A 19,141-nucleotide genomic window follows, 5' to 3' on the forward strand; every position below is an offset into this window, starting at 1 on the left:
AGATGGCAGCCAAGGCCGCGCGGGAGTCGCAGATGATGGCTGCCGCACTGATCGATGACTGCTCCAGAAGGAAATCAGCTGCCAGGTTGATGGCGGCGAGCTCCGCCGCCGTGGAGGAGGCCAGGCAGGGCAGGCGGCACTTGCGAACCGCTCCAACCGATGGCGCAACACAGGCAGCGGCGGCGGAGCCGTCGGGGAGCACCGAGCCGTCGACGTAAACAAGCAGCCGCCCGGCCAGCTGATCGTGCAAGAGGGCGGAACACTCCTGCTGCATTGCTGCTAGGGGGGTGCGCGCCTTTGCCTTGATGCCCGCGAGGGTCTTGTGTATGACCAGGGGGGTGTGGCGGTACGAAGGGATAGCCGGCCAGCTGCGGTAAGGCGTGTCCGGTACGATCGACATGTACTCCCTCACCCGCTGCCCCAGAGATGAGTGAGGGAGAGAGTGGAGCCGGTCGACCAGGCGACCCCCTTGCGCCGTGTTGTTCAGGCGCACACGTGGTTGAGAGCTGTTTTGGTGATCCGCAGAGAGATGGGCGTTTCCCCTGCCTCAGCGAGGGTAGGGCCCACTTGGGAGTTGTGAGGGAGTGCGTAGTACTCCCGTACGGCGTTCCGATGATCGGTGTCCAAGGCAGCCAGCTGGCAGGCACTCAGCAAAGCCACCGGTGCGCGGTATAGAACCCGGGCTGAAGCGACGGCGTTGTAGACGTGTAGGGCAAGAGCCGGGGTGCAGCCGCGGCCGCGCGCAAGGAGATTACTAGCTGCAATGAGTACCTTGCGGTTTTCCTTCCTCAGGTCGTCGACAGCGGGCCGCCAGCTGAGACGGTTGTCGATTGTCAGTCCGAGGTAGCGCACCGTCTTACTCCATTCGATAGGAAGTCCCCGGAGCGAGAGCCGTGGTGTGCTGAAACGTGTCGACGCTCGCGGGTGTACGAGCAGAGCCTCCGTTTTGGAGGCGGCGAGCGTCAGTCCAATTCCACTGAGAAATGCGTCGACCGCGTCGATGGCGACCTGGAGTTACCTGAGCAGAGCAGAACGGTGGTAGCCGGGGCCGCAGGCAAACAGCGCAATGTCATCAGCGTAAATCGCCGAACGCACTTCACAGGGCGTGTCGCACGGGATAAAATCCGGCAGCTTGGCCAGCACCAGGTTAAACAGGAAGGGACTGAGTATGCTTCCCTGAGGGACGCCAGCAGTGACGGGACGAGGGCTGCTAAATACGGAACCCACACGAACACGAAGGGAACGGTCGCCGAAAAATCCCTCAACGTAGGATAGCATCCGCCCACCCACACCGAGGTCGCGAAGAGCGTCCAAAATCGATGCGTGGGGCAGGCTGTCGAAAGCGCTCTTCACATCGAGGAGCACTAGAATGCCGTACTCGCCGCGGTATTTGGCCTCCTCAAGGGTGGAAACCACGTCGGCGAGCGAGTCAAAAGTGCAGCGACGTGGGCGGAATCCACTCTGCTCGGGTGGAAAGGCGTTGGTCGCGGTGGTTATCCAACGAAGGCGCCGTAGTGCCATGGCCTCCATGGCTTTTCCTGCAGCCGAAGTGAGTGAAACCGGTCGGTAGTAAGAGAGTTCCGTCGCCGGCTTCCGCGGCTTCTGGATCGGCACCACGAGTGCTTCTTTCCAACCAGGAGGGAGCTGTCCAGTGCGCCATACCACGTTGTAGGCGTCCAGCAGTCGGGGCAACATGGAATGATCAACATTCCGCAGCGCCTGGTAAAGTGATGCCGTCCGCTCCCGGGTACAGATCGCTTCCTGCGGCTGTTGAGCACCACCGTCAGCTCGCTAAGTGTGAAATCCTCAGTGCACAGTGCACGGATCTCGAGGAGGATGCCCTCGGTGGGGAAAAACCGCTCGGGATTAAACAGCGCCGGCCTGTTGTTTGCGGGGAGAGGGGGCAGCCCTTGGGGTGGAACTGGGCAGGCCGGAGGGGCGAAATTGTCCGCCAGCAATTCAGCCAGCTCCGGTGTGGTGATTTTCATGGCAACCGCAACGCAGAGGACCGGGCAGCGTGGCTCTCTGATGCGGACTACGGCTGCAAAGATACGCCAGGCGCGAGCGTGGTTCCGTGGGTCGTCTAGAGAAGAGCAGAGGCTCCCCCAGCTCTGGTTGCGGCGACGTCTGGCGTGCCTACGACATACCGCGTCAATGCAGTTGTACACCCGCCAATGTTCCTCACTTTGCGATCGCACCGCCACAATCCGCGCCCTGCATCGCGCAGCACGAAGGTTGAGGAGGCAGATGTCCGGTGCGGGGGTGCCCACAGGCACGGTGCAGCGGGTGGTAGCTGCGTTGTGGCACTCGGCCAGCGCGGTGAAGTCTGCAGAGACTGGCACTGTAGCACACAGTTCTCTGAAGCGCGGCCACTTCACAACACTGTAGGTCCACTTGCACATATTCGTACACACTTCTTCGAACTCCAGCACAAATACACTTGTCCAGAATTCTTTACAGACGCCTCAAAGTCCGATACTTCTGTGTCTTACGCAGCCGTTGGTCCATCTTTTTCCGATTCCGGTATTCTGCACCCAAATTCAAGTATCTTCACAGCGGAAGCTTACGCCATACTTGCGGCCGTTAAACACTTACAACAATTAAAACTACAAAAGGCAGTGATATATACGGATTCCCTAAGCGTGGTAAAAGCTTTAAAAACTCTGAAAAAACACCAAAACCCTGTCCTTGTGTCGCTATACTCTCTTTTATGCACGATCTACTCTCACAAACAACATGTCGTAGTATGCTGGGTGCCAGGGCACCGCGAGATACAAGGAAATGTGCTGGCGGACCAGCTAGCTGCATCCGCCCACGAAAATAGTCAAAATACATCCATGAATATCCCTGCACTAGACCTAAAACCTTTCCTCAAAAGAAAGCTCAGGGCCTTTTGGCAAAGCACATGGGACAGGCATACACAAAATAAGCTACACGTTATCAAACCACACCTTGGTAGTTGGTCGCCAACATCAAAGTCACGCCACACAGAAGTTACACTTACCAGGCTAAGAACAGGACACATACAGTACACACTCATATCTTTTATCCGGCGACGATCTACCTTTGTGTGAGAGATGTGGTGAAGCACTCACCGTGCTTCACATTTTAATCCTGTAGCGAAGCGTTCGAACTTGGCAATGGGTCGTCCTCTCGAGCACCTTCTAGTGGGTCGCCCTCTTCGGCTCGAAGAGAACGCAGCTCGCGCTGAGAGTCGGCCCCGCCTTGACTGTCGCTGTATCGTCGAGTATCGTCGCCGCTAATAAACCTCTTTATAATTTGGTGGAGGTGCGGGGTACGGGATCGAAGAGCCAGGAGCATCGAATGAGGGCCGAGGTTGTTGTGAAGGCCCAGCACTCTCCACCAAATTATAAAGAGGTTTATTAGCGGCGACGATACTCGACGATACAGCGACAGTCAAGGCGGGGCCGACTCTCAGCGCGAGCTGCGTTCTCTTCGAGCCGAAGAGGGCGACCCACTAGAAGGTGCTCGAGAGGACGACCCATTACCAAGTTCGAACGCTTCGCTACAATCCATTGTAATGAACAGGACATGCTTAGAAAAAAGTACTTTTTACTTCCCTACCGACAACAATTACCACTTCACCCGTCAATGTTTATCGGTAGGGAACCGGTTTTTAAACACCAGTCACTGTTCGCGTTTCTAAACGAAGTCCATAGCTTTCACATCACACACCCAGGCAGTCCGTAGCACGACGTCTGAAAAGAGGTCGTTGCTACGGGTGATACATTAGAGAAGCACCTGCCTCCCCGCCTTTGACCTCAAAGGCCTTGAGGAGGTATTCGTGCTCACACCATATCCTAGTTCTTTATCATGACGACCATTTGTCATTCATTCTCTATGCGCATGTTTCACGTCACTCCCATAATTTTATTACTTATATGTTTTACCCGCCTTTAGCGTGAGGAATTTTAGGCCCCTATACAGCCACTTAACACAACCATTGTACACTTTCGCTATCTGGTCGTGGCGCTCTTTGGCCATCACATGGCCCTTGCGCCAATAAACATTATATATCATCATCATCATCACAACACTGTAGGTCCGAGTGCACCTGATGTTAGCTGAGGGGGGTCTGACCACGATGGGGTAGTGGTCGGAACCCTGAGAGTCTGGTGCACGTTGCCACTCATATTTACACGTACCACCCACGAGAGTCAGGTCGATGGCACTGTCGGACACACCACGGCGCGCGAGAGTACAACTACCCGTGTTTATAACGAGCAGTCCGGCCCGTTGCAAGGCACCGAGGAGGTCGCGCCCGCGGTGGTTCGTCATGCCACTGCCCCACGAGGTGTGGTGAGAGTTAAAGTCGCCACCGATGACCGCGTCGCGGTTTAGGCGGTCTGCGAGGCGGCACACGAAATTTGTGTCCCAGCGTGCCGAGTAGTTCGATGTGCGCACGTACACGCTCGCGACACTGGTGTCCGTGCTCCCGATGCGCACAGTCAGGGCGACGGCTTCGAGGGTGTCACAGAGAATGTCCTCGATGTCCACTGCAGCGTGAGGAAGGTCGGCGCGCACATACACCGAAGCCCGCGACGTGCCGGGAGGATGCGAGGCAGTGCTGCACCGAACGGCGCGACACTCTTCAAGTTCGCACTGCGTGGTGCTGTGATAGCCGACAAAGCCGGGCAGGTTGAGTGTTCCGGCGCGGGCATAGGTTTCCTGCAGCAGCAAGACGTCGTACTCGCGTCGGAGGAGTTGGGTAGACAGCTCGGCGTGACGGCAGCGGAGAGAACGAACGTTCCATTGAAGAATCCGCGGCCGAAATACCTTGCTGCTAGCCATGTTGGTTGAGGGCAGCGTGTGCGGCCAGGGCCGCGTTGCACAGCTCGAACACAGGGCTGGATTGCGGTATTGTCCCGATCAGGGCCTGCACGGCAGCGACCAGGGCACCAATCACCATGTCCTTTTGCACCTCGCTGTCGGGGGCCGAGGGTTCGGCGGCAGGGGGCGAAAGAACCGCACTGTACGATCGGCCCGGTTGCACCGCCGAGGAAATGCCAGTGTACGGTGCTCGAGCAGGCGCGGCTTTTTCCGTCGCTCTTAAGGTTCCTCTCGGCCTCACGACGAGAGAGGGGCGGGTCCGCGGAGGCCATGATTTCTAGCACCCTCCTCTCGTGTTGCCAGCGAGGGCATCGGGGCTCGGTAGCGGGATGGGGGCCGCCGCAGCGTGTATCCGAAACATATCCCCTATACTCTGTTCCAGAAGTTCCGTGCAGCACTGTGGAAGCTACAGGCCTTCTCAACCAATCAGGAGGGCGAGCACATCTAAGTGTATCCTTCCGCGCCCTGTCATCTGCTAGCGGCGAGCGCTGCAGCGAAAGCGGCAAGAGCGTCTCGGGACACTGTGCAACTGCGCAGTGAGATGAGCTGTAATTGTGAAAGCGGTTAAATATTCTCCTCGGCACCGTAAAAGCGCGCGTCTTCGAGATACTTGCACGATATCGCACAGGTGAACCAGGCGCCGCCATTTTGACTAAGGAGTGACCAAATCTGCCACCGCGGACTAATCACAACCCAAGACTGGGTCCTCCGCGGCGCTGTGGACGATCGGGCTGTGTGGACTACTCATAAAAGTTTAGACAGTGTCGTACCATTCCTTGGTACTTTATAAGTAAAAACGTAACACATACGAGCCACAACAGCGTTATTTCTTTCGTCATTTGCATGTTATAACACGTACAAGCAAGAACTCTTTCTTCAGTATCATGGAGCCACAAAAATTGTTTTATACAGAAAATGCGACAAAATCGTCATACAAATCACAGCTACAACACGCAGAGAAGCCTTCAAGTAAAAATCCTCCGACGAGACCGCTTGCAAAAGCCATGAGGACAAACAGCGGGCTACGTATATGGGGCACTACATCTCGCTTCGCAACAACCTGCGCTCGAGGGTCGTGTAGCCTTGGCTCTGCTGCACGGAACTTCTGGAACAGAGTATAGGATGGCTGGGGCCCATACTGCGCCGCTATTGGCTGGAGATGGTCACGTGACCTACGTGCGCTTCCGGTATTTTTTTGTTTGTTTTTGTTTGTTTTCAATCAACATGGCGGCGCCCACGTTCGCGTTTTGTTTTGCGCTGAAGCCGTGCCCGCCGTAGAGATGACGCTGAAATGTTTGAGCCTTTTGCTGACAAGCGCCCATACGCCGATCGTTTTACGATGGATGAAGTGGTAATCAACATTAATCCGGGAGCGTGTGTACACGGCGTCGCCCCCTTTGGCGTGCTTTATAACGCGATCGTGTGCTATTTCTCGTGGGGTTGTCCCTCATGTGCTACTGGACCTACTGGATACCTACGCATGTGGGTATTGATGACAATGAAGACGCCGATCACCTAGCTTCAAGTTGTGCCCACAACGAATGTGACTGCCGAGAAATTTCATGCCTGTTTGACAACGCTCGTCTGTTAATCCGCTGACATATTCTGAAGCAGCACCCTGACCAGCGTGTAGCAAGCGGATTGTTCCCTCCCCGTATTCGTGGTCGTGGATTGCCTCGTCGTGACAGAGCCCTCTTATATAAGTTGGCTGTGTATGAGTGCGTGGGATATTATTCCGTCAAGAACGTGTAGACAGTCCGTCATGTGGGTCATGTGAGACACTAAGCACAATTTTTAGTGTCCCGCATTCGTTATGCAGCGAGCACGTGCTAACTTGTGTTTACGTCTGTGTTATTTGTTTTTTTCTCCTCTTTCTTTCCCCCCTATCTTCATTTCATCTGTTCCCCCTGCCCGTTCAAGGAGCAGGCAGGCATTGTGCTCCTTTAGGTGGCAGTTGTCAGCCTGTACCCTCTCTGTTTCCTCTGTGCCTTCGTGTTCTCTATGTATTAAAACCTAATAATAATAACAATAACAATTGACACGACGCAAGAAACCCTATAACTTAATTTTGCTGGCGTATGAGTGCATTCTTATTCAGCTACGGTGAAAAAAAAAAGAGAAAGAAAAGACAGGAGGCACTTTGTGGATATTTGTTCATTCTTCACAACACAGCTCGATGCCGTTAAAATTAAAATTTAGCGCACGCAAATGTAAAAAAAACATGCTTCGGGAATTGCGTTTTCTAAATGATAAACTTCCAAGCTTCTGGTAAGTGTAGTACCTCATTTTGAAAAAGGCAGGGAGCAAAGCATACTCTTTTATGTGAACTAATGTAATTTTAATGGGTGCTCTGCTGCATTGAACTACTACTTCAACATGTAATGGGACATGTTATGTACATGTCAGCATGCAATGCATCCATCACAGTGAATTGGACATGCACAACCAAGTAGTAATGCCAATTGATTGCCCATCAGGGCCCAAATATCGAAACCAAAACAGGACATACATTGAAATGAAGGACGGTTAACAAACTTAACGACATGATCAGAAAAAAAAAGAGCACGAACAGAAGAAAGCAGAAGTCGATTCAAGAAATGATGTACTTGGAGAATATATACCTATATTTTGCAAACTCTCAACGTGGTACATTATAGTAGGAACATGTTTACTGTAAGAAATATGCAAAGACAAAATATACAGCATCCCTAGAACTACCCCCCACCCCCTGCCCTCCAGTAAACGGATGCACATACCACTTGAATATGAAGTACAGAAATAACGACATATGTCGTGAAATTGGAGCACAGACTCTTCTTTATTAATGTGATGTTCAAGGTTCACTAATGACATTAAAATAGCAAGCAAAATCCCATCCCATCCATAAAAAGTGTTTGTTTTCCCTTTCCGCTTGTCTAACAGAACAGTGCACTGTTTATTCTGATGTATACATCATTACCTGCCCAACAGCACATATATTTCTTAACGAGAAACCAAATGCCAGCTGGAACCTCTTCAACTTGTAAACCATGCTGCTATTTTTCTGTATTTTTCTGTATTTTCTGCTATTTTTCTGTCCGTGTTTGCACGCCCTGTCTTTTTAGAATGAAAACGTACCAACTAGCTCAGCTCTCTGTTATTCTAAATACCGCCTCTTGTTACAAAATAGGTGTGTGTTTTCAAAGTAGGTTACAAGTTATATGGACGCTATAGTACTTTTTCTGGGAAAAAGCGTGACAAATTTTGAATGAAATGGACAAGGATGGTTAACAGGTCAAATAAGCTCTTAATTGAATAAATTATAAGAAATTTGGCATTATTTGGCACTAGTGTATTTATTAGACATATATATGAACGGGGGTTTGAAACAGGGCCGTAACTAAGGAGAAGTTGAGGGGGTTCTGACACCCCCCTAAATTTTTTCGTGCTTTAACTTTTCGTGTGACACTAAAATAGTTCCATGCCTTCACAGCGACCACCAGTTGCCGCAGTTAGCCGTTCTACACACGAACACCCTTTCAAAAAAATTCCTGCGTACGGTCCTGGTTTGAAATATGCATTACTCATGTTACGCTTCCTAAAAGGCCCTTGTGTTTTTATTATGGATAACAAGGCGCTTTATAATTGTCATGACATGACAGGCTTGAAATACAGATTAAGAATGCTTCCAGATTTGATGCTTTTATGTTACTTATCATGAATTGGATGACATTCAGGAAGAGACAAATCGGCATGAGCACTACAATAAGAGAGAGCTGAGCTAGTTCGCATTCATGTTAAAAGACAGGGCGTGCAAACACCGGCACGAGAGAGATATATCAAGACACCACAAACGCCGACTAACAACTGAAAGGACACATAGCGGCGGAAAAGAAAGTAAACATAAAACTTGCCTGCGCAGGCCCAGGCAAGAGGTGATACCTATCGATAACTGTTCAGGATTTTTATTTCTGCTTTATGCAAGTTAATGATGCATGCATCTATCTTGACATTGTCGAGAGTGTAAATGCACGACAAAATTCGATGAATGCGCAGTTTTCTACAGGCACAGGAATGAAGCAACACGTCTGATAGTTCAGGCATGGCGTGTAAATAATAATGGTAGTGCACGCGTGAGCCAGCCGTCAGTTAACGCGCATAAAGAAATTAAATGCCTGAACGGTTATCTCTCACGTGTACCACCACGTGTGCGGACTGATAGGTATCACATCTTGCCTGGGCATGCGCAGATAAGTTTCGTGTCTAGGTACTTTCTTTTCGGCCACTGTGTGCCTTTTCAGTTGTTAGGCGGTGATTGCAATGTCTTCTCTCGTGTGTCTATGTTTGCACGTCACGTCTTTCAACTAGAGCACTACTTTGTGGTAGAGGTTCTAATCTGCACATCTTCAGTTCGATTCAAGCACTTTGTTATATCTGCATTAGTTCATTGCCAAAATACTGTTAAAGTCCTTTTTTCTCATGACATATGGAAGCATCTCTTATGAGAAACATTTGCAGAGAATTACAAGGAATCCACGACTTTCTACCTTCCTTGGGAGCCCTTACCATGTGAAATGTAAAGCATTATACTAAGCATATTTTAATAAAGGAACAAAGCTCTCATAAGCCTCAGTTGTATTTGTACTGCTAGATTCACATACAGAATGAATTTATTCAAGGAATCTTGTCATCATCATCATCATTTATTGAACCCTTAAAGGCCTTAAACAAGGCATTACATAGGGGGGGGGGGGGAGCAACTAAATATCATAAGTACTTATGATATTTAGTTATTTACTTATGATATCATAAGTACTTATGATATGCAGTGCTTAAAGAATAACAGTGAAGTAAATATACATTGCACAGTGTTGAACACAAAGATAAAGCAGATTGTGAAAGTGTCGAAACTTTTAACTATTACACGCGGTTGGTTGCAAGGCGCGAACACAAATTAATACTGGAAGGTTAAACAAAAATAAATTAAAAATAATAATAAAAATAATAATAAAATAAAAAAAACTTTATTGAAAAGCAGAAGCTTTGTTGAACAACAGGTATGTGCGAAGGTCAGCTGAAAAGAGAAGACAGCAACGCTCTGAATTTGACTGGGTCGCGCTCTTGAACAACGTATTCAGGAAGACTGTTCTAATGTTCAATGGCTGATGGCAAGAAGGATTTGTTAAATGCTTGAGTTGAGCCATGAAGACGTTGTATACTTTTAGAGTTGCACAGTCGACGGGAAGTGCGAGTTGGAGGAATGAGCAGAGTGCCATGCAGGTGAGAAAGGTTGTGATATAGTTTGTGAAACAGGCTGATCTGTGCGGTTTTTCTGCGAACAGCTAGAGGCGTTAGCTCAAGAGACGATTTGATATGAGTGACGCTTGCATGTTTACTGTACTGAGACGATATGAACCGGGCTGCACGATTTTGCACCGCCTCGAGGGAGCTGATGAGGTAGTCTTGATGAGGACTCCAAATGGCGGAAGCAAATTCTAGTTTAGATCTGACGAACGTTTCGAACGCAAGTTTCCTGACAGCGGGAGGGGAGGGCCGCAGAGATCTTTTTCTAAGTTGTCCCATGTCTCATTTTAGATTGGGCCACAGACTACTTACTTTTCAGTGACTCCAAGGTCAGATAGTGTATTTTCAATTACAGACCCATGTACTGTGTCCTTTTGTAAACCCTGTGCTCTAATTACAAAAGTATATCTCCTGTGGTTGCTAAATAGCTGTGACATTTTCATGGGTGGGACCAGTCCATCTGGTAGTTAGTATCCTGGCTGTGAATAATGGTGGGTGTTGGGGAAGCAACATAAATGAGTCACAAAACAAATTAGACTTTGAAGAAGTTTATTTGCTGTAAGCGCACGACAACTGCATTTATTCTAGTAGAGTGTCTGTGATCTCATCATTTATTGCAATAGTGGGAACAATGTCCGAAAATACTCGGGGGCCTTGGGGTCACGTCACTGTATGTTCTGCAATATGGTGTTGAATGGAGTTTCCAGTGCAGTCTTCTGGCTCTCTGCTGAAAGTAAAAATAGGAGCAAGACAAAGGCAATTAAAAAAAACTGCGTACAGCAGACTGCAGGGTCGTTCTATGCTTTCCCAGTACCAAAAACTTTCTAAGGTCTTCCTCTTCAAACATTTTTACACAAAAGCAAAATTATTAGGTCGTGAGAGCAATTGTTGAGCACTGTAAATAGACGGGATCATGGTGGCCGGCAATGCTTATTCAACCTGTACACATCCCAGTGACGGCAACAGTTCCACCATCGGTGACGTGTGCGGCTTTAGTTATAGCAGACGTGAGTACTTTTTTGAGTCGGCGACAGAGAGAGCACTCATTATGGACACCTGAGCTCCAGTATCGACTAATGTCGTGAAAGAAATACTGACAACATGCACTTCTATTAGGTTCTTGTTCGTAGGGAGTGTCAACAGAGGATTGGGATCAGTCGAAAATGATGCAGCACTACCTCTAGGAGCTGCATGATCTCGTTTTCCGTCTGAGATGATACTTAGTTGGTCAGCATGGAATAGCGGCGTGGTTGGGGTGACGGTGAACGAGAAGTAGGGCGGCTGTTAGCAAAGTACGTACGGCTGGGCGAACACCAACGAGGGTCTGCATATGTATTAAATTGAGTTAATGGTGATGAGCAAGTAAACTGCAGCAATAATGTTCATATCTACCCGTCATTTGTGCTACAACTTTGCCCATTGTGACGACCTTGAGCAGCAAAGACATGAACACAGTGCTTGCCGCCATCTCATGCAACCTGGAAGGTTGTATGAGAGTTTGTTGTACTGACCCAGACCGCAACACTGGGAAGGGGGAGGTGGAAGCTGAAGTTGCTATGTATCATGAGTAAGCAGTGTAGAAATTTGGGCTAGTTGGTGAGCGTTCATCTTGGTTGAATTGACTGTTGGGGCAGGAGACTAAGAAGGAAGTGAGACAAACAAGCACAGACTTACAAGTTTTTGTGTGACTCCAGCCTTTTATGTGAGGACTGACTGTATTAACTACAGTAAGAGGTATGCACATGTGATTAAAACATGGTGTTCGAGTTCGGTAATTTTAGAAAAAATTTGATTTTGATTGCTATTTCTTCTGACTTCTAACGGATTTATGCAGTTCACTGAAGTTTTAATATCATACAATGGACAGAATTTATAAACAATGTCAGCCCACTGCAGTGGGCGGCGGGATTTTGCTGGCATAGCACGGTGAAATATTACAAATACTTTTCAGCTAAAGTGCAAGTTAAGAAAACCTGTTTAAATAAAATGCGAAACCTTTCATTCTAGCAAACTTCATGTTGCTCATTGTTTGAATTTACAATATACCAATTATTTATTAACTGCAAAAGAACCAAAAGCCTAACGAGTCTGGCAATAAAGTGCGACAGCATCTACTTCTCCACTTAACTCGAATGCCTAGGCTGCATTGAAAGCACAGGCGTCATCACAAGGCTGGTTCTTTCTGATAGTAAACAGTATATGAGTGGAAAACTTATGCATCTTGAAGCATCAGGGAAAGCCTTACTGATTAGCAAATGAGATGTGTATCACAAGGAAATGTCGGGCAGCCTGATGCCATGGATATATAGAAATCTAGGGCTGTCAGCAGAAAGTCGAGATGCTGTGGGTTAATTTCACCTTTTGGGACATCATAGACAAGTATACATGCATGTGTGCATACATTTATTTTGTTAAACATGGTAAACTACTCGTGTTTAGCGACAAAATGTGTGTTAGAAAATGCGTGACTGGCAACTGCTCCGAAAGGCTGCTTTCCTGCTCGAAAGTGAGGTTTTAGTTGCTCCAGAAGCTGCGGAAAATTGGTTACAATTGATCACATCCCTAAGTACACATTAGACCACGCCATTTGAAAGGACCACGTGCTGGGCATGTCCCTGTTGGTAATTTCATTTTTAATGACAAGCAATAAAAGAATTATATTATACTGCAGATCCTGCCTAATCTTTTTGAAATTTTAGTCCCTAGCCTACTGAAATTCAGAGTTATAATGGTTGACATAGATAGTAGGAATAGATCAACAGAACTAGGAGCAGATAAGAAACAGTGGTTTCCAACAGTACAGAAGTGGCAAACGTGGGCCTTTCATCCAATGAAGGTCAGCGAATATCGGCACAAAACATGTTCATTCGCAGTAGTACCATATTTCAAAGGATCTGCCTGCCGAGGTGTCTCAATGCCGAATTAGTTGGTTTTTCTTGAGTGCATTCGATTGTTCCCGTTAATAGTTTTCGCGGCCTTCCTTATACTTCTCATACACCTTTGATATGCGGTAATTCTTTTTTGTTTGTTTTAAGTAGCTGTGTTTTTTTACTCCTTACTTGTCATACGCGACGACATTAAGGTGCTGTGTATGTGATTTTTTCAGATACAATATCGTACTGCTTGCTGTGATTTCTCCTCTCATATCTCTTTTCTTGTTTCTGATCAACTAGGTGTGTAATAGTATTCTTTGCTTGCTTTTGATAAACTAGCTATGCCATTTAACATTTACTTTGTTGTGTGCAGTGCCGAGTGCTGTCACATGCAGCAGTAAGGTTCCGTACACGACAATTTCTCTTATGTATTCTCATGTTGTTTCATTTATTCTTGCATCGTTTTATATTCACTCCTGCCCAAGACCGACAGTACGTACGAGATAACTAAAACAAACAAACAAATAAATCAATAAATAAATCAGATTTTCAGGTTCAAATCTGTGCTTACCAAGCTGTATTGTATGCCTAGTGCTACCTCCAAGGCAAGACTGATGTTCAAAAACATTTTCTTGGGGGAGTTGATGCTTGCTGAACAACATACCCCGCAGAAAATTACTAGAACGATTAAGACTAACTCTAAGCTGCAGACAGACCATAAAGAAAGCTACATCGGGTGGACCATGCATTTGCATCAACCGGACGAGGGAACACACTATTTAAGAAAAGGGTAAGAGCACATGTCTTTCTGTGAATGGTGTTCTGGTGCAATTTTATGGCATCTCTTCAAGGTATTAAGGTATTAGAACACACAGTTTGTTCCAAAATTTAACACCGCTTCACGTATTGTGGCGTTCTAATCCTGCTTCAAGTAAAAGATCTTCAGCCTTGTCGTCTAACATAGTATTTTAAACAGGGTCCCGGAAGTGTCCTTTCAATGTGGTCATGACATTATGTCTTGGATAACATGCACTGTGAAGTACTCTTCTCTCACAGTCATTTCTGTCAAAACATGTCACAGTGTAGGAAAGCTTCCTGCAGTTAATGCTTGTTTGTGGGCTAGTTGGTTTTGAAGCACAGCGAAATGATAAACGGCGCGAAATGGCACAGACAGAAGGAGACAGACGTGTGCACTGACTCGCAAATTATTTCATTTTCAGAAGTGCATGAAATATAGAGCGTTTCTTTTTTTTATGAGTGCACATGTCTGTCTCCTTTTGTCTTTGTCTTTTCATACTGTCTGTCATTTCACTATGCTTCCTCGCAGTTCTTTTTTTCATGCAAAACATATTTGCAGTTCATTTCTCATATCTGTATCAGCAGCACTCATGTGTAATATGTTCAGTGACAGTAATAAAAGGAATGTGTCCAATATTTCTAATAACTGTGTCTGCAAATATCATGCGTGTCTGTACTGTCCAATTATGTTTTTGAATTCAATAACCAACTTTTGTTTCACAATAATACACTTTTTTTTCTCAATATTCATGTTGCATGGGCAACAGTGGACACTACTGCACTGCATGTCTGATTCAACATGACAGAGATATGCATTGAAGCTGGCATGTACCGTTTACTGCTTCTTATTTCAATTTTTCAAAACAGCACAAAACTTTTTTGGACGTTAGTTTAACCATCAGTCTATGAGAAGGAGAACTGCGCTCCCTACTTTTAATGTGATAGAGTGATCAAAGGCTTTGAAATTTTACGGATTGGCGAAGAGATAATCGGACATGCTAAGTTACTATTTTCGAAAGACGATTTATCTTCACCGTGTATTTTTTACTGCTAAATGTTGACAGCATCCCACTAGTCTGTGTTAAAAAAAGGGAGGGGGGGGAGCACCCGCTATGCGCATTTCAGTGTCCTTCCTAAATGGGTATACTTGTATCTAGAGAACGCCAAGGCTCCAACCGCTACTATGCGTTTCATAAGCAGTGGTACTATACAGCGCGAAAGCTGGAAGGCGGTGCATCGCGTCATAAGAAAAAGATGATAAAGGACTCTTGGGTGAACGTGCGGTATAGCAAGAAGCAGCACCCTGTCACAAAGACTGCAACTTTGAAACATATGTAGATTACGCGCGGAACAGAAGACCGCAGCGTAAATACCACAGGTAAGACAACTACTTACCTTAAAACAGCTAACATCCGAAGGCGTACAAGTGCCGCGTCTTCCACGCCCGCCGACAGCGGACATAAACGCCGCCGTCCCAAAAGCCCAAACATATTTCTACGGCGGGCGCAGCTTCGCTTATGGACGCCGCCATGTTGGCGTAAAACAAACAAAAATAAAAAACAAATCCCGGAAGTGCGTGTAGATCACGTGACCATCTCCGGCCAATAGCGGCGCAGTATGGGCCCCAGCCATCCTAGGGGATATGTTTGGGATACACGCGGCGCCGCAGTGTAGGCACTTGGGGCGGGTTGCAGCGCAGTCGCACTCGCTCAAAGAGACTAAATTTGCCAGTGTTACCGGGGTTATAGTTCGAGCTTATTGCTCACTTTAAACTTCTACTTTTTTTTAGCATTTTTGCAACAAGACGTGCGGCAGGAGCACCTTGCCAGTACCCCAACATGCAAAGAAAATTGCAAGAGTTTAGCTTTGATCAACTAATAATTTGCAAATGATGACGAATTAGAATGCTGTACGAAGTAAGGCTTGGACTTAACTCCTTCAGGATAATTATGCATCTCTAAAGCACTGCTTCGTTTAAATAGCTTGTGTCAAAGTAGGCACCACCCCCGCCCCCCCCCACAAAAACTAGTAGCAGACTTTTCACCTAGAAAATACCAAAAGAAATCTAAACAAAAATTGGGGAACCCTTAAGCTTCGCCTTTAAGAGTTGAACGCGATAGCGAAATCCGGCCCCTAGTTCGCACTTCAACCACTAAGTGCATACTTATTAGTGTGTATTGCTACACTCACACACGCACGTACGCGCGCGAATTTTACAGGCTTTCGATCTAAAGCAAGAGTCGCATGGCCTCCAAGATATACGCCGCGCGCCGGCCCTCTCGGATGCCACGAAAAGTCGAGACATATTTTTCACAATGCCTCACAGATGGCAGCACATTATCTAGCGTTTGCTGCGTTGGCTTGATATGTTTTCCTCTAGATGGACATAGTTGTCCATTTTTAGAGCTGTTTGAAATTTCGTGTGTGTATTTAGCGGCGATGGCTGCACTATCCCGGCGTTTTTCGACGTAGTTTGATGGCCTCGCGAATGCGCCTACCGTATGGGCTCGTTTTCGTCGTGACACCTGCCGAACAAAATGCGTTAAGGAGACTCCTTCTACTACATGGCATTTATGTAGTGTTTTTGTCGGAAGCAGCTGCAAGCGACATCGTGGCTTTGTGGTAAGGCACCTGCTTGCCACGCGAACGGCCTGGGTTCGATCCTCATTGGGACCGAAGATTTTGTCGTTTATTTTATTTGCTACTTTCTCAATTTTTCGCTCACGGATGATTTTTCGCTCACAACCAACGGTGCCGACGCCGACAGCGGAATTTCTGCGACACGAGCTCTCTAACGCTACCGCGTTAAAATCATGCGCCATTTCTAGCAGACATGCCACAACAGAAAACTTGAATTAACCACAAGTCTTGTTAAACTTACTTTCAGTGAAGTAACCTTCACATTCGTATCAGCAGAAGCCTTGTCGAGCACCTTATGCAGCCTCTTTACCATCCTTGATGCATCTTAAAAAAAACAAGTCAATAGTAATGCATTGTAAAGCCAAAAGGAGAAACTACGTGGACAATTTATAACTGCCCAACTAGCAAAATGTAATAATAAAGCATGCAGCATTTCATTTCCTGAAACATTTTTATAAAAAAAAGGAAGCACAAATCATGCAAGGAGTAGTTTTTACTAAAAAGAAAGACTTAGGTGTATTACATGAAGCATGCAAATGTGTGGTTCCCATTTGGTGCAATAGCTGCTACGCAAGCGAGAATGAAAGATGCTATATAGCCATCGGTGCTTACCCAAAGAAAAGCGAACGTTTTGCATCCTTGTTCAAACAATAATGATCTGCAACATCACTGAATGACCACAGTATCAGAATTCATCGTTTCATGAATTGTACGCCACAAAATTAAATTCATGGATAATAGTGTAGTCAGAGGGATTTGCCACGTTGTTTAAGCACTTTCTCTCTTGTCCCAGTGAGTGTGCTGGAAGCCACACAGGAAGGTATAGCATGGGAAAAATAAGTTACATCCCTGTGTGTTGTCAACTTCAGCACATATGATGCAACACAATCACTCTCTGCCGTTTTCACACCGGTCAGTGTGGTGCACTGTGTATTGTTAGCACACTAAAGAGCACACCACCGGCATGTGGTGATACCTTGTGGCAAAAACCATGCCTGATCAAAGTGGTGTTCTTTGTTTATGTCAGTTATCGGCCAACAGCCGCCACCTCCTATATGGCAACATGCAGCAGACGCCCTGCCCATAGTAAAGTGCAAGGATGGGTCTCTATAGAAAGAAAGCGCACTTGACAAAGTTGAAACATTGCACTCTTCTTATGAATGCTTTGCACTTCTCTTATGAACGCTTTTCACCATGAATACTGCAAAATTCGGCCAAGCTGTTCAGAGCAGCACCAGCTTTCTGCCAAATGTTTTCTCACCAAGTGCGAATGGTGGTTCACAACACCTTTAAAGGGGTCATGAACCATTTTTCGGTCTTGGTCAGAAAACTCATCCCTCGGAAAGCAGACACTGCTATAAACAGTTCAGGCAAATCTTGCAGTCATGCGTGGCAAAGAGAGTTCAGACATAGAGCACAAAGTTGCCATTTTCTAAGGTGCCATCTTCTCACAGAAGTCTGCCTGTCCTCACTCTCTTTGGTAGGCGGGGCACTTGCTGTGTGACGTCACATGACAGACAGCATGCTACTGGCTGACAGACAACATAAACCGAGAGAGCTACTCGGATCACACGCTGTCCGCGAAGTAGTGTTCTAGAAGCGTCGCGATTGTAGTAGATCGGTTTGCTAAGATTGCGCCCCGCACGCGAATGTTCCAGTTTTGTCTAGAGATAACGCCGCCACCAGCGATATTGCTGGAAAGTTCGATAGCGCCTGTATAAATGCCGACGCGCTTGATCGCTTGTCAGTTGATCGACGGACGACGCCCTGTTCGCCGCTATAATTGTACAGCGTGCATTGCTGTAGTTCTAGTTCTCATTTTCCGGCCACAAGTTCGGCCAAATAAACAGTTTCATCCTACAAACGCCGACTGCTGTGTTCGTCAACGTCACGACCACGTGACATTATCGTGATAAGAAAACGGGATGAGAGAGTGAAAACGACATTTGAAAACCAGCACGCGCGAACCAACTTGAAGGACCCGGTATTAAACGCTGATGCTTCACAGTGCAGTGCGTAAGGATGCGCATGCTTAGAGTTAGTCTTTCAGCAGTCAAGCTGCCCACATCAGTATAGATCACGCTCTCTCTCAAATAAATGAGCACTGGTTCTGTAATATTTCGCGTTTGTTTTTTCGCGCTATTCGAGCCACAGCGCGATCGCGAATGTACACACAGCACAAGTGAGCAACTTCCGTGTTTGCTTTTACAATTTTTGTGCGAAGTTTTAATATTTTCAGTACAACGACTTTTCAAAGATCCCTTGAGATTAGTTGTATCGAGATTTCACTCTAATGGCATGAGCATTACCCTAGACATGACTGCAAATAAACTAAAAATGGAGAACGGAGGACAGCGTTATCCCAGACTGCTTCCCTTATGAGCCCATTCATAGGTTTCACCTTATCCCTAAGTGCAGCGGAAAACTACTGGCATGGGGAGCATGGAAGACTGTCAGCACAACTTGCAAAAAGAGCACAGGAGCTCGTACCTCCTACGACTACGCTAGTGCAGGTGCTTGCACCTGTTACAACTTTCAGCAAGGCTATGAGTTTCCAACTCTTTCACTTATGCAAGTGTGGCCTAGCACTTTCACCCATTCAATCCTTCCAAGGCACAGTTGGAATATGTGTGTTGGCACAGTATGAATTCAACCAGTGAAAGTGGTTAGCCTTTCGCTGATGCTAAATACATTGC

Source organism: Rhipicephalus sanguineus, chromosome 6 (assembly GCF_013339695.2).
Source record: "Rhipicephalus sanguineus isolate Rsan-2018 chromosome 6, BIME_Rsan_1.4, whole genome shotgun sequence".
NCBI lineage: Eukaryota > Metazoa > Arthropoda > Arachnida > Ixodida > Ixodidae > Rhipicephalus > Rhipicephalus sanguineus.